General features: G+C 48.5%; 2 long non-coding RNA genes across 2 annotated transcripts; one reads left to right on the forward strand and one right to left on the reverse strand.

Moving 5' to 3' along the window:
• Window positions 1–1,414: 1,414 nt before the first annotated feature.
• LOC141415618 (uncharacterized) lies at window positions 1,415–2,379 on the forward strand. Its single transcript, XR_012440614.1, has 3 exons — window positions 1,415–1,689; window positions 1,947–2,026; window positions 2,241–2,379. It is a non-coding gene; the product is annotated as an uncharacterized lncRNA (long non-coding RNA).
• A 747-nt stretch (window positions 2,380–3,126) lies between these two features.
• On the reverse strand, window positions 3,127–8,613 carry LOC141415619 (uncharacterized). The gene is made up of 3 exons (XR_012440615.1): window positions 8,493–8,613; window positions 6,096–6,263; window positions 3,127–3,245 (listed from the first exon to the last, which is right to left on the reverse strand). It is a non-coding gene; the product is annotated as an uncharacterized lncRNA (long non-coding RNA).
• Window positions 8,614–9,728: the final 1,115 nt, after the last annotated feature.

A 9,728-nucleotide genomic window follows, 5' to 3' on the forward strand; every position in this document is an offset into this window, starting at 1 on the left:
CTTTATCAGATGAGGACAAAAACTCTTGGGGCAGCTGAGCACAAGTGGCTACTCAGGAGGCAGAGATCAGGAGGATCACGGTTCAAAGCCAGCCCGGGCAAATAGTTCAAGATACCCTATCTCAAAAAAAGCCCATCACAAAAAAAGGGTTGGCCGAGTGGCTCAAGGTGTAGGCCCTGAGTTCAAATCCCAGTACCACACACACACAAAAAGAACAAAAAACAAACTCTGGGCGCCTCACATAAAACAGGCAGAGGTTTGAAAACCACCTTTTCTTCTCTTGCCTTTGTTTGCACAAAAGTGCTTGTGTATCTGGGTATTTGGAGGAGCCAGGAGGACATCGTCTAAATCCTGGGTCCCAACTGGTGGAGCTGGGATTCAAGCACCTTTGTCCTGTGTTCAGTAGGTGCCTCTCCCCAGTCAGCACCATCTGTACTTACAGATTTACCCAGGGCTGAGGAGCTAGCTGGAGGGAGACATGCATCCACAATCAAGGTTCCACCACACACAGATGTGCACAGCAGAGTAGGACAGACCAGCTGCCAAGGCACTCAAGGATTTCTTCCAGAGGGACAGGGATCCTGCCTGGTGTTGCATACTCAGTGACTGGCTGGGGAGGAGACCCAGGTGGAAGGTGCAGGAGCTGCCTCACTAGACTCTAACCAGTTGGCGCTCAACTGTGGGGCCAGAAGACAGACAGCAGTATCTCTAAAAGGATGTGGCAGTACTGTGGTATCTGTGAGTAGGTAACAGTGTACCAGGCTGTCTTGGTGGTGGAACCTCAGAGAGGCTTAGGTGACAGCTGTGTCAGATGACACGTCTTCTGTAGGCTAGCAGCGATATCAGTATTGGTGTTAGTCACTTCCTATCTCCAAGAGCCCTGGCCGTGGTCACCACATGAGCAGTAACCAAGACCGACTGGAGTGATGGTATCACACTCCTTGGGACTAGAGTTCCTATGTGTGCAGGCAAAAGGTTTCTGACTTGTGTAGCTGCTAGAGTGACAGCAGCAGATCCACCAGTGGGTTACACCAAGTAAGACAGAGCTGGTGGAAGCATGGCGTTAGAATGGGAGGAGACTAGAAATCTTGTTGTACATGGTGAGGAGGATGGAGGGTGGGGAGGACAGAGCCAAGGAAGGGGAAGAAAGAACGGTGCGAGTGGGGGAGGGTGCATGGGAGGGAGCCATCACTCTCTCCTAAAGGACTGTAGAGCAGACATGGGAAGCCGTCAGGGACCATGGAAACAATCAGAGGAGGCAGATTTTCCCTCAACCCAAGGAAGAGCTTTCTAGCAGTCAAAGCCCTCCAGTAAATAGTGAGCACCCGGCCCCACAGGACTGCTAGCTCCTGGGATGACTAACAGGTGAGATTGTTGAAGACCAGTGATGCCAGGCCCTGAGTCTCGTGAACCGAAAACAAACAAACAAACAAAGTAATTCTGGATACCAACACCAAACAAAAGAGGAAGAACGTACTCATAGCCCTTCCCAAAAGGGAAAAGCCAAATGAATACGTCACAATTTATGTACCCAATTCTCGTTCATACAAATGATTACCATACAGCAGTGAAAATATAGGAACTGAAGCCAGAAACAAGAGTGTGGTTGAACTTCAGAAACAGAATGTCAAGGGGAAAAGGCAAGACCCAGACATTCAACATGGTTCTTTGCGAATACAAGTTTCAAGAGTAAGCAAAACCAAATAATAGTGTTTAGAGGTGCTACTTCTCTGGGAAACTGCCTTAGAAAAGAAAAGCACCAGAATCAGGATCACAGCTAGGTAGTGGTTATAGTGAGAGCAGCAGGGGATAGGGTGGAGATGGTACAAGATGGCTTTGACCATTGGTCACACTCCAGGACCTGAGGGAGGTGGTGAGTATGTAGGTCTTTGTGGTGTTATAATGTCTCATGACTTCCTACAGTGACAGGTACTTTCTCACTCTAGGTCTTCCTTTTCCAAGTTCCCAGTGAGCTACTGTCATTGCCACTCCCATCCTAGCTCCATTCTGAAGGACTATTTCAACAGTAAGTATTGGATGGCAGTGGGATGCAGCCCCTAAAATGCCAGGCAACCATCTTCTCCAGTACCCATGTCCTGGTGGCGTCTCCTCCTCCTGAGTGAAGCGGAACCTGTGACTTACTCTTAATGAGTGGAATATGGCAGAGAAATGGTCACTACTTCTGAGACTAGGTTACAAAGACCCCAGCTTCCAACCCTCACACGCTCTCACTTCTTTAGACTATGGGAAGCCCGTCAGTTGCTGTGTTGAGAGTTGTTCTAAGGACAGAACCATGTGGTAAGGAACCGAGTGAGACCTGTGGTCAACAACCAGTGAAGAGTGACGCACTCCAGTCCAGAAGGTCATGAGGAACTGAATCCTTCCAGTCACCATGTGAGTGAGCTCAAAACTAGATTCCCTGACACCCACTCCATGGCATCTTCAGCTGAGCCAGCAGCCCCAGCCACACCTGGGGTCCAGCCTCCCAAGAGAGGTTGATCAGAGGCTCCTTAGCAGAAGCTTAACATTTGTGGTTTAAGCCATGCAGCTTTGGAGTAATTTGTTACATAGCAATGATTAACACATTGGCTTTGCTCCTTCTTTCACCAACTCTGATGGTCTCTGGGAGTGGCTGCACCCTCCTTGGCCTTCTGTTTCCTGCTTTGCTTGTCACCAATACTCCTGTTCTCCAGACATCTGTCCTTCTGTGTTCTGGGCCATTCTGGGGAAGGGGAAGAACCTTTCTATTCCATGGGGGTCTCTTGGCTTCTCTCTGTGACATTCTCTGACTCTGGGGCATCCTGCCTGGCTGGAGGGTGACTGCCCAGGCAGAATTTGGTCCCAAAGGGCACTAACTCTGAAGACCTCTGCAGGTTTGCTGGGTAACTCTTGCGGCCATTCACCTCCCTCATGCTCCAGCTCTCTGGGTGGCAGGATTGCCAGAGATGCTCTCTAGTGACTGTTGCTACAAACAGAGAGCAGATGGATGTCTGGAGCCTCTCCTCCCAGGTTTGCTGGTCTCCTGGGTCAGCTGCTTCCAGTGTCGTCATGGAAGACAAGGGTTGTCAAGGGAAACCCAGAGAAGTAGCCAAGTCGTGGGGGTTGGTGATGATGACTGGGCCCAAGCCTCCCAGTGTTGGCCTGCTTGTGACTCCAGAGCCAAGCCTGTTCCTCATCTCCTTGGAAGGGCTTTTCTGAGACCCGCGTCTGTCTCACTTCTCTGCCACTCACACTCTGCACTGTGTCTGGAGGAAGACAGGGAGAAAAAGACTCTGGATTTACAGTCAAACCTGGTTTTAAATCCTAACTCTATTATGCTCTATCATGTTGGAAAAGTCAATTCATTTCTTGGAGCCTCAGTTTCCTCATCTGTAAAGGTGGCAAATCACCTCTGCTTTGTTTTATTATGATAAAAATATGCCTAAAACAAAACTTACCATTTTGACTGGTTCTATGTGTGTAATCCAGCGGTATCCAGTACATTGACATTGTTGTGCGACCATCTGCACCATCTACCTTTGGAATTTTCTCAGCTTCCCAAATGGAAATTCTGCACCTGTTAAATGCTAACTCCCCATTCCCTCTCTGCAACCACCATACTATTTCCTGTCTATAAATCCACCTATTCCCCTCATGTGTGGGGAATTGTATATCTCCCCCATGTGTCTGGCTTCTTTCACTAAACTGATTCAGAGTGCTCTGAAAAATCATGGGAAACCCGTGTGGCAACTCCAGTCAGGGCTATCATGCAGTAGGTGCTTAGAGACACGAGGATGACTAACTGTGCCCAGTATCTCCCTCTGTCTGCAGGCTTCCCAGCAGAAGGAGGAGGGTTGAAAGAGAGAAGGGCCCATTCTCCACATGGGGAATCCAGGCCCCAGGAAGGAAATAGCTCCCCTTGTCACATGGCTACCCAGGGATGAGATTGGAACACCAGGTCATCCTGTTCCAAGGCAGGCTATGTGGCTTATGATGAAACTGAAGGTCTGTGCAGTCAGTGTCACTGCTCCAGGTTTCTTGCTAAGGGCTTCATTATTCTGATTCCCAGCTTTTCTCCAGGCTCACTGCTTCTCCTGCCATAAGCTCCTTAGAAGCTGGGGCCCTGACTTAGTCAGCACCGTGTCTCTTGAATTTTTAGGGCAACCCAGCAACCAGTACTTCCAGCATTAGCTGTGGTGGACAGTCTGCTTACATCTTCAGACCCAGTAACCATGGCTGCAGCCTAGCTTGGCATCTCTCCACCTCTGCATCCTTCTCAGACTCATACTCCTCTTCTGTTCCTTCCTCTGCTTTTAAAGATTCTTTGGGCTTACCTCACCTGTGTCTGAGTCCAGTTGGGATACTTCAATGATGTGTCATAGACCGGGGTACCTATAAGCAGCAGCAGTTTATCCCTCCCTATTCTGGAGGCTAGAAGTTTAAGGGTGGAGTGTCCCAGGGTTGTTCTGGTGAGGGTCCTCTTCTGGCTTCTCATTGTGTCCTCACATGGTGGAGAGAGGGCTAGAACACTCTCTCTCTGGGGCCCCTTTTATAAAGGCACTAACTCCATTTACAAGGACTCCAAATTCCCCAGCTCCTTACACCATCACATTGAGGCTCAAGCTTTTACCGTATGACCTCCAGAAGGACAGGAACATTCAGTCCATCCTACCTAGATAATCCAGAGTTGAAAAATTTGTTTTAAAGTTAACAACCTTAATTCCATCCACTACCTCAGTTCCCCCTTGACATGTAACATGACATATTCACAGGTTCTGGGAATTCAGATGTGGCCATTTTGGGGGAGCCATTAATCTTCCACACTTCATCACAATGCAGATTCCCAGGCCTCCCTGCAGACATGGGCTGAATCAATATCTGTGACCCAGGAGTCTGCACTTTACAGCTTCTCTGATAATTCTAAGGATTAAATTTGGTCAGGCTTGGAAACTACAATCCTAAGAAGGTGTGTGTGTGTGTGTTATATACACATGCACACGTGCATTTGTGACATGAGTATAAATATGGCTGGGGTCTCTGTGTGTGCATCTGTTGAGTGTGTTTGAAATAGACCTCCCAGTCTGCTATGTTAACATGCCAAAATCTCTTTGTCCAGCAGGTTTGGTTGCAAGGCATGCTGGGAACTCAGGGGCCCAGGGCAGGAAATGGGGACTGGAGAGGAGGCCGGGCAGGTGGAGCTGAAGTAGGAGTTTGCCTGGTCAGCTCTCCACAGACCTATTTGTCTCTAAAGGGCCTCCTTCCCCCTCAGCCTCAGCAGCTGCATCCTCTTCCTCCTCCTTCTGCTCAAACCCAAAACCCCAGAGCACACTACACAGCCAGCGCATTTCCACCAGGGGCCTGAAGTGTGTGCTTGAGTGTGGAGGTGGGATGTGGGGGAAGGTGGAATGTAGGAGGGAGAGCAGCAAGGGCACCCAAGTGAGGAACCTCTAGTTCCTCCAGTGGATTCTTCTGACTCCTGGAAATGTGCCTTCTGTCCCCTGTGCCACCCTGCCACCTTCCTGCATGAATAAGACCTTAGCTGTTGAGACAGCAGAGGCAGCAATGGCCTCTATATGTGCCTCTCTCACTCTGAATCATGGGATGGTGGAGGGTGTGCTGAGGGCCTGCTAGGGCTGGCACAGGAGTCCTGCAGGGGTGGAGAGAGTGTCACAACAGCTGGGGAGGAGTCATCTTGTCATGAGAACTGGAAGATGAGGCTCTGGTGGTCTGGAATGAGGAAAGCCCTGCCTGAAACCCCCTCAGTTCTCTACCACTCTTTCAGGGGAACAGTGGGCTTGGGTTCCAGATTAAGACAAAGGAGCTAATTTTCTATAGCCCATGGCAGTCAACAGTCATTGGGTGCCCAGTGCCCTGTGGAGGAAATGACCCCCTAGGCAAACCAACTTCCATGGGTCTAGGACAATTCTCCAAAGAACGTGGGTGTGGTGGTGCATGCCTGTAATCCTAGCACTCAGAGGTTGAGGCAGGGGAATCAGGATGCAAACCCATTCTACATAGTGATACCCAGTCTCAAAAAAAAAAAAAAGGTAACTAAGGAAAGGGCAACTGTGACCTTAGAAGCCAATGTTCACAGAGGCTGGTAACAGGAGACAGACCTGGGTGGGGCTCCAGCAGCATCCATCTCACATGTTCCACCTCAATGTCAGGAGCCTCATTCATTCAGTGAGGAAACAAGATCTGAACTCAGGCTGTCTGCTTCACTGTCTCTCCCCAGGTCTTCTTTTCTTGCATGTGCTGAAGCTCACCTGGCTAGGGTGGGAGACCTGGGCACACAGCAGAAGAAGACAGAACTGGGACTCCCTCCTTAGAGCCACTGCCATAGTCTTTTCCTCCAGACCCTCAGTGTCAGGACAGGGTGTGCAAATGAGCTTCAGTTGAGCTTGAGAACATACCATTCTGGTGTCTCAGGAGATGGGTGACTACAAGGCTGTGTTACATTTATTTATAATAATATCAAGCTGAAAATATTGTGGGCCTGGATTTCTTTCTTGTCTTACCTTGTTCTAAACTCTTTTTTTTTTTTGTTCAGATCAATTTGATTGACTCTTTTGTGCCAGCAGGACCAAACACAAATGACTTCCTGGAAAAAGACTGAAATCTAGCCTGGAGTCCAATGTTTGAGGAATTTGTTTGGGATCCACCGTTACCAAAGGTGCCATCTACACCCAGGAAAAGGGTGTAGCCTCTGGCCTTAGGATATGCTCCTTGTCTCAACTATCAGGCTGGGTCCCTTCATTTTAGGTTGAGACCAAGGAAACAGGCAGAAACTTGCTTGAACAAGGGCTTGTATCCAACTATCTAGCTATCTTGTTCAGGGTAACTTTCCCTATACCGGTCACATTCACCAACAACTTAATGGGGCTAGATGATAAGGATGGTGGTGATGACAGTGATAATAGAGGTGATGATGGTGATGGTGGTGGTAGTGATGGTGTGGTTGTGGCAGAGGTAATGATGGTAATGTTTAGGATGATGGCAATGGTGGTTGTGGTAGTGGTGGTGGTGACAATGATGGTGATGTTGACTTGAGATTATAGTAGTGGGGGTGATGGTGGTGGTGCTGAGGGTTATGGCACAGATGATGGTGGAGGTGGTACTGACTGAAATTATAATGGTGGTGGAGGGTGATGATGGTGATGGTGGTTGTGGTATAAGTAGTGATGGTGATGGTTAGGATGATGAAGGTGATGGTGTTGATGGTGATTGGGGTAGTGGTGATGGTGGTGGTGGGGATGATGGTTATGATAGAGGTGATGATGGTGACTATTAGATGATGATGGTGGTAGATGAGGATAGCACCTCACCTGTAATCCCTACTTCATTCCACATTCTGTCCTCAACTCTAGCAAATTATTACACTTATTTTGCTGCTGAGGCACAGAGTGGTGAAGTTATTTGCTCAAGATCACACAGCTGGTAATAGTGCTAGTAAAACCAGAGAAGACTGTGCTGACTCATAAACACTGGGTCTCACTCTGCTGGGTCTTTATGTAGGTGGGGCATCTGAAGCACAGAGAAAGGGACTTGGTCAGATACACAGCAAGATAATGGTGGAGTGTCTTCCAGGAGGAGCTGAGACTCAAGCCAGGGCTCTCTGGTGTGGAAGAGGCCCACTTGGTTGGGCTGAGAAAGCAGACTTCGTCAGAGGGCCAACGTGAAGTGCTACTTGTCAAACTTACAGCAACAAAGCAGGACCCCCAGGAGGAACTGGTCCCCCTTTGTCCTTGAAAAGAGACTGAGACCAAGAGCTATAGATGAGGGTCAAAATGCATGCAGATTACATATAGTATGTGAGAACTCACACCCAAGGTTGAGGGTCGGGCTCATAGTAGTTACTCAATAAGTATTTTAAATGAATTGTGCTCACTCTACAAAAGAAACCATAAACTAGGCATAGTAGCACACACCTGTAATCCCAAGCACTCGGGAAGCAGAGGGGCACACACCTGTACTCCTAGCTAGCAGGCAAATAGTTTACAAGACCCTATCTTGAAAAACCCTTCACAAAAATAGGATGGTAGAGTGGCTCAAGGAGAAGGCCCTGAGTTTAAGCCCCAGTACCACACGCACACAAAAAAAATTATGAGACTCCACCTGAAAGGGGGAAAAAGTTGGACATGATGGTGTGTGCACCACAAAAGCGGGAAGCATAAATAGGAGGACAGCAGTCTAGGCTGATCTGGGCAGAAAGCAAGACCTTATTGCCAAAATAACCAGAACAAAAGGGCTGCGGGTGTGGCTCAAGCGGTAGAGCACCTGCTCAGCAAGCAGGCAGCCTTGACTTCAAACACTATTCGTGCCAAAAAAAAAAGTTTGAGGCCAGTCTTGGCTATAAAGCAAGACCCTGGAGGTGGGGGGTGGGGATGGGGATGGGGAGGAGATTGCGAGAGAGAGAGAGAGAGAGAGAGAGAGAGAGAGAGATTGGAAAGCCATAGTTACAGTCAGCTGCAAGAAATGATCATGAGAGCAGCCCACAATGAGATTGTCCCTACCTTCCTGTGTGAGGACAGATACACGGCTGGACTCTTTGGGATGAGAAGTTGGTTGTTGTCCACAGCTAGATTTGAGATGCCCAAGAATGCCCATCCACCCGTGTGCCTTCCCAAGTTTCTGTCCTGACAATACTCACAGGTGCCCAATGCTTCAGGAGCACCTCCTCTCATTGCTGAGTCCTGCGGAGGCAGGTTTCCTCATTATATAAATAAGGACACTGAGCTTCTTAAAGGGGCAGCATCTTGTCCCCAGCCACCAGCTGGGAAAAGTCGAGGTAGGATGGAAGCCAGCTCTGTTAGAATTCAGGACTTCTCTCTTTGCTGGGGCTGCCACTGATAACACTGGCACAGGGTTGCTGTGTGGGAAACAAGGCCTGTGGCTGCCTGGGACCAGAAGAGCTCCCATGAACATCTGGATGAGGACCCCCATCAAAACGGTCCCAGAACACAAGGGAACTGGGCAGAGTGGGCATGAGTGGGAAGCAAGTTGCAAGTTCTTTGTGGCAACTTGAGGCCATTCCTTCTTTTGTGGCTTTCAGGTTCTGTAGAGCTGGGCAAAGCCAGTGCTGGCACTTAGAGTTGTACAACTTTGGGACGTCACTTTGAGCTTTAGTTTCCTGGAAACCTTATACCCCCTCCCAGGCTGTGTTCTGAGAACTAATTAACGTATGTGGTTGGTGTGAATTTGCTCCCAGTACAGGAAACTGCATTGCTCTATCTAAGAAATCTGTCTTTCTTAGTCCCCCTAAGCCACCTAACTGAATTTCTACTCCACCCCAATCTTGTTTCACTGATGACAAGAGGCCAGAAGTCCCTCTTCAGGTGGGCAGGCCCAAACCAGTTGAATCTAAGGTGGCTGCCAGAAGGACTGCCAGACAACCTCTGACAACATTATATCCCATCTGCATGCTAAATGATATCTCCTCCAGCTCTGTGACCATTAACAATTGCCATGATGACCAGAAAGAACCATAAAAGGAATGAAAAGAGACAGTGCCAAAATTCCTGGAAATTTTCTGCTCGTTTCCAGTACATATAAATATCCCTCCCCTTAATTAGCCTACCTCTCACTCTCATCCGCTTTAGAAGTACAACCTCTGATCCTCAAGGGTTGAGAGCTGAGTTTTGAGTTTATCTCCCACTTCTACTCTTGGCCAAGAATAACAGTGTTCTTTAATGCTTGATTGGCACCCAGTCTTTTTTTTTTATTATTATTCATATGTGCATACAAGGCTT

The sequence above is a fragment of the Castor canadensis genome, chromosome 13 (genome assembly GCF_047511655.1).
Source record: "Castor canadensis chromosome 13, mCasCan1.hap1v2, whole genome shotgun sequence".
In the NCBI taxonomy this organism is placed as follows: Eukaryota; Metazoa; Chordata; class Mammalia; order Rodentia; family Castoridae; genus Castor; species Castor canadensis.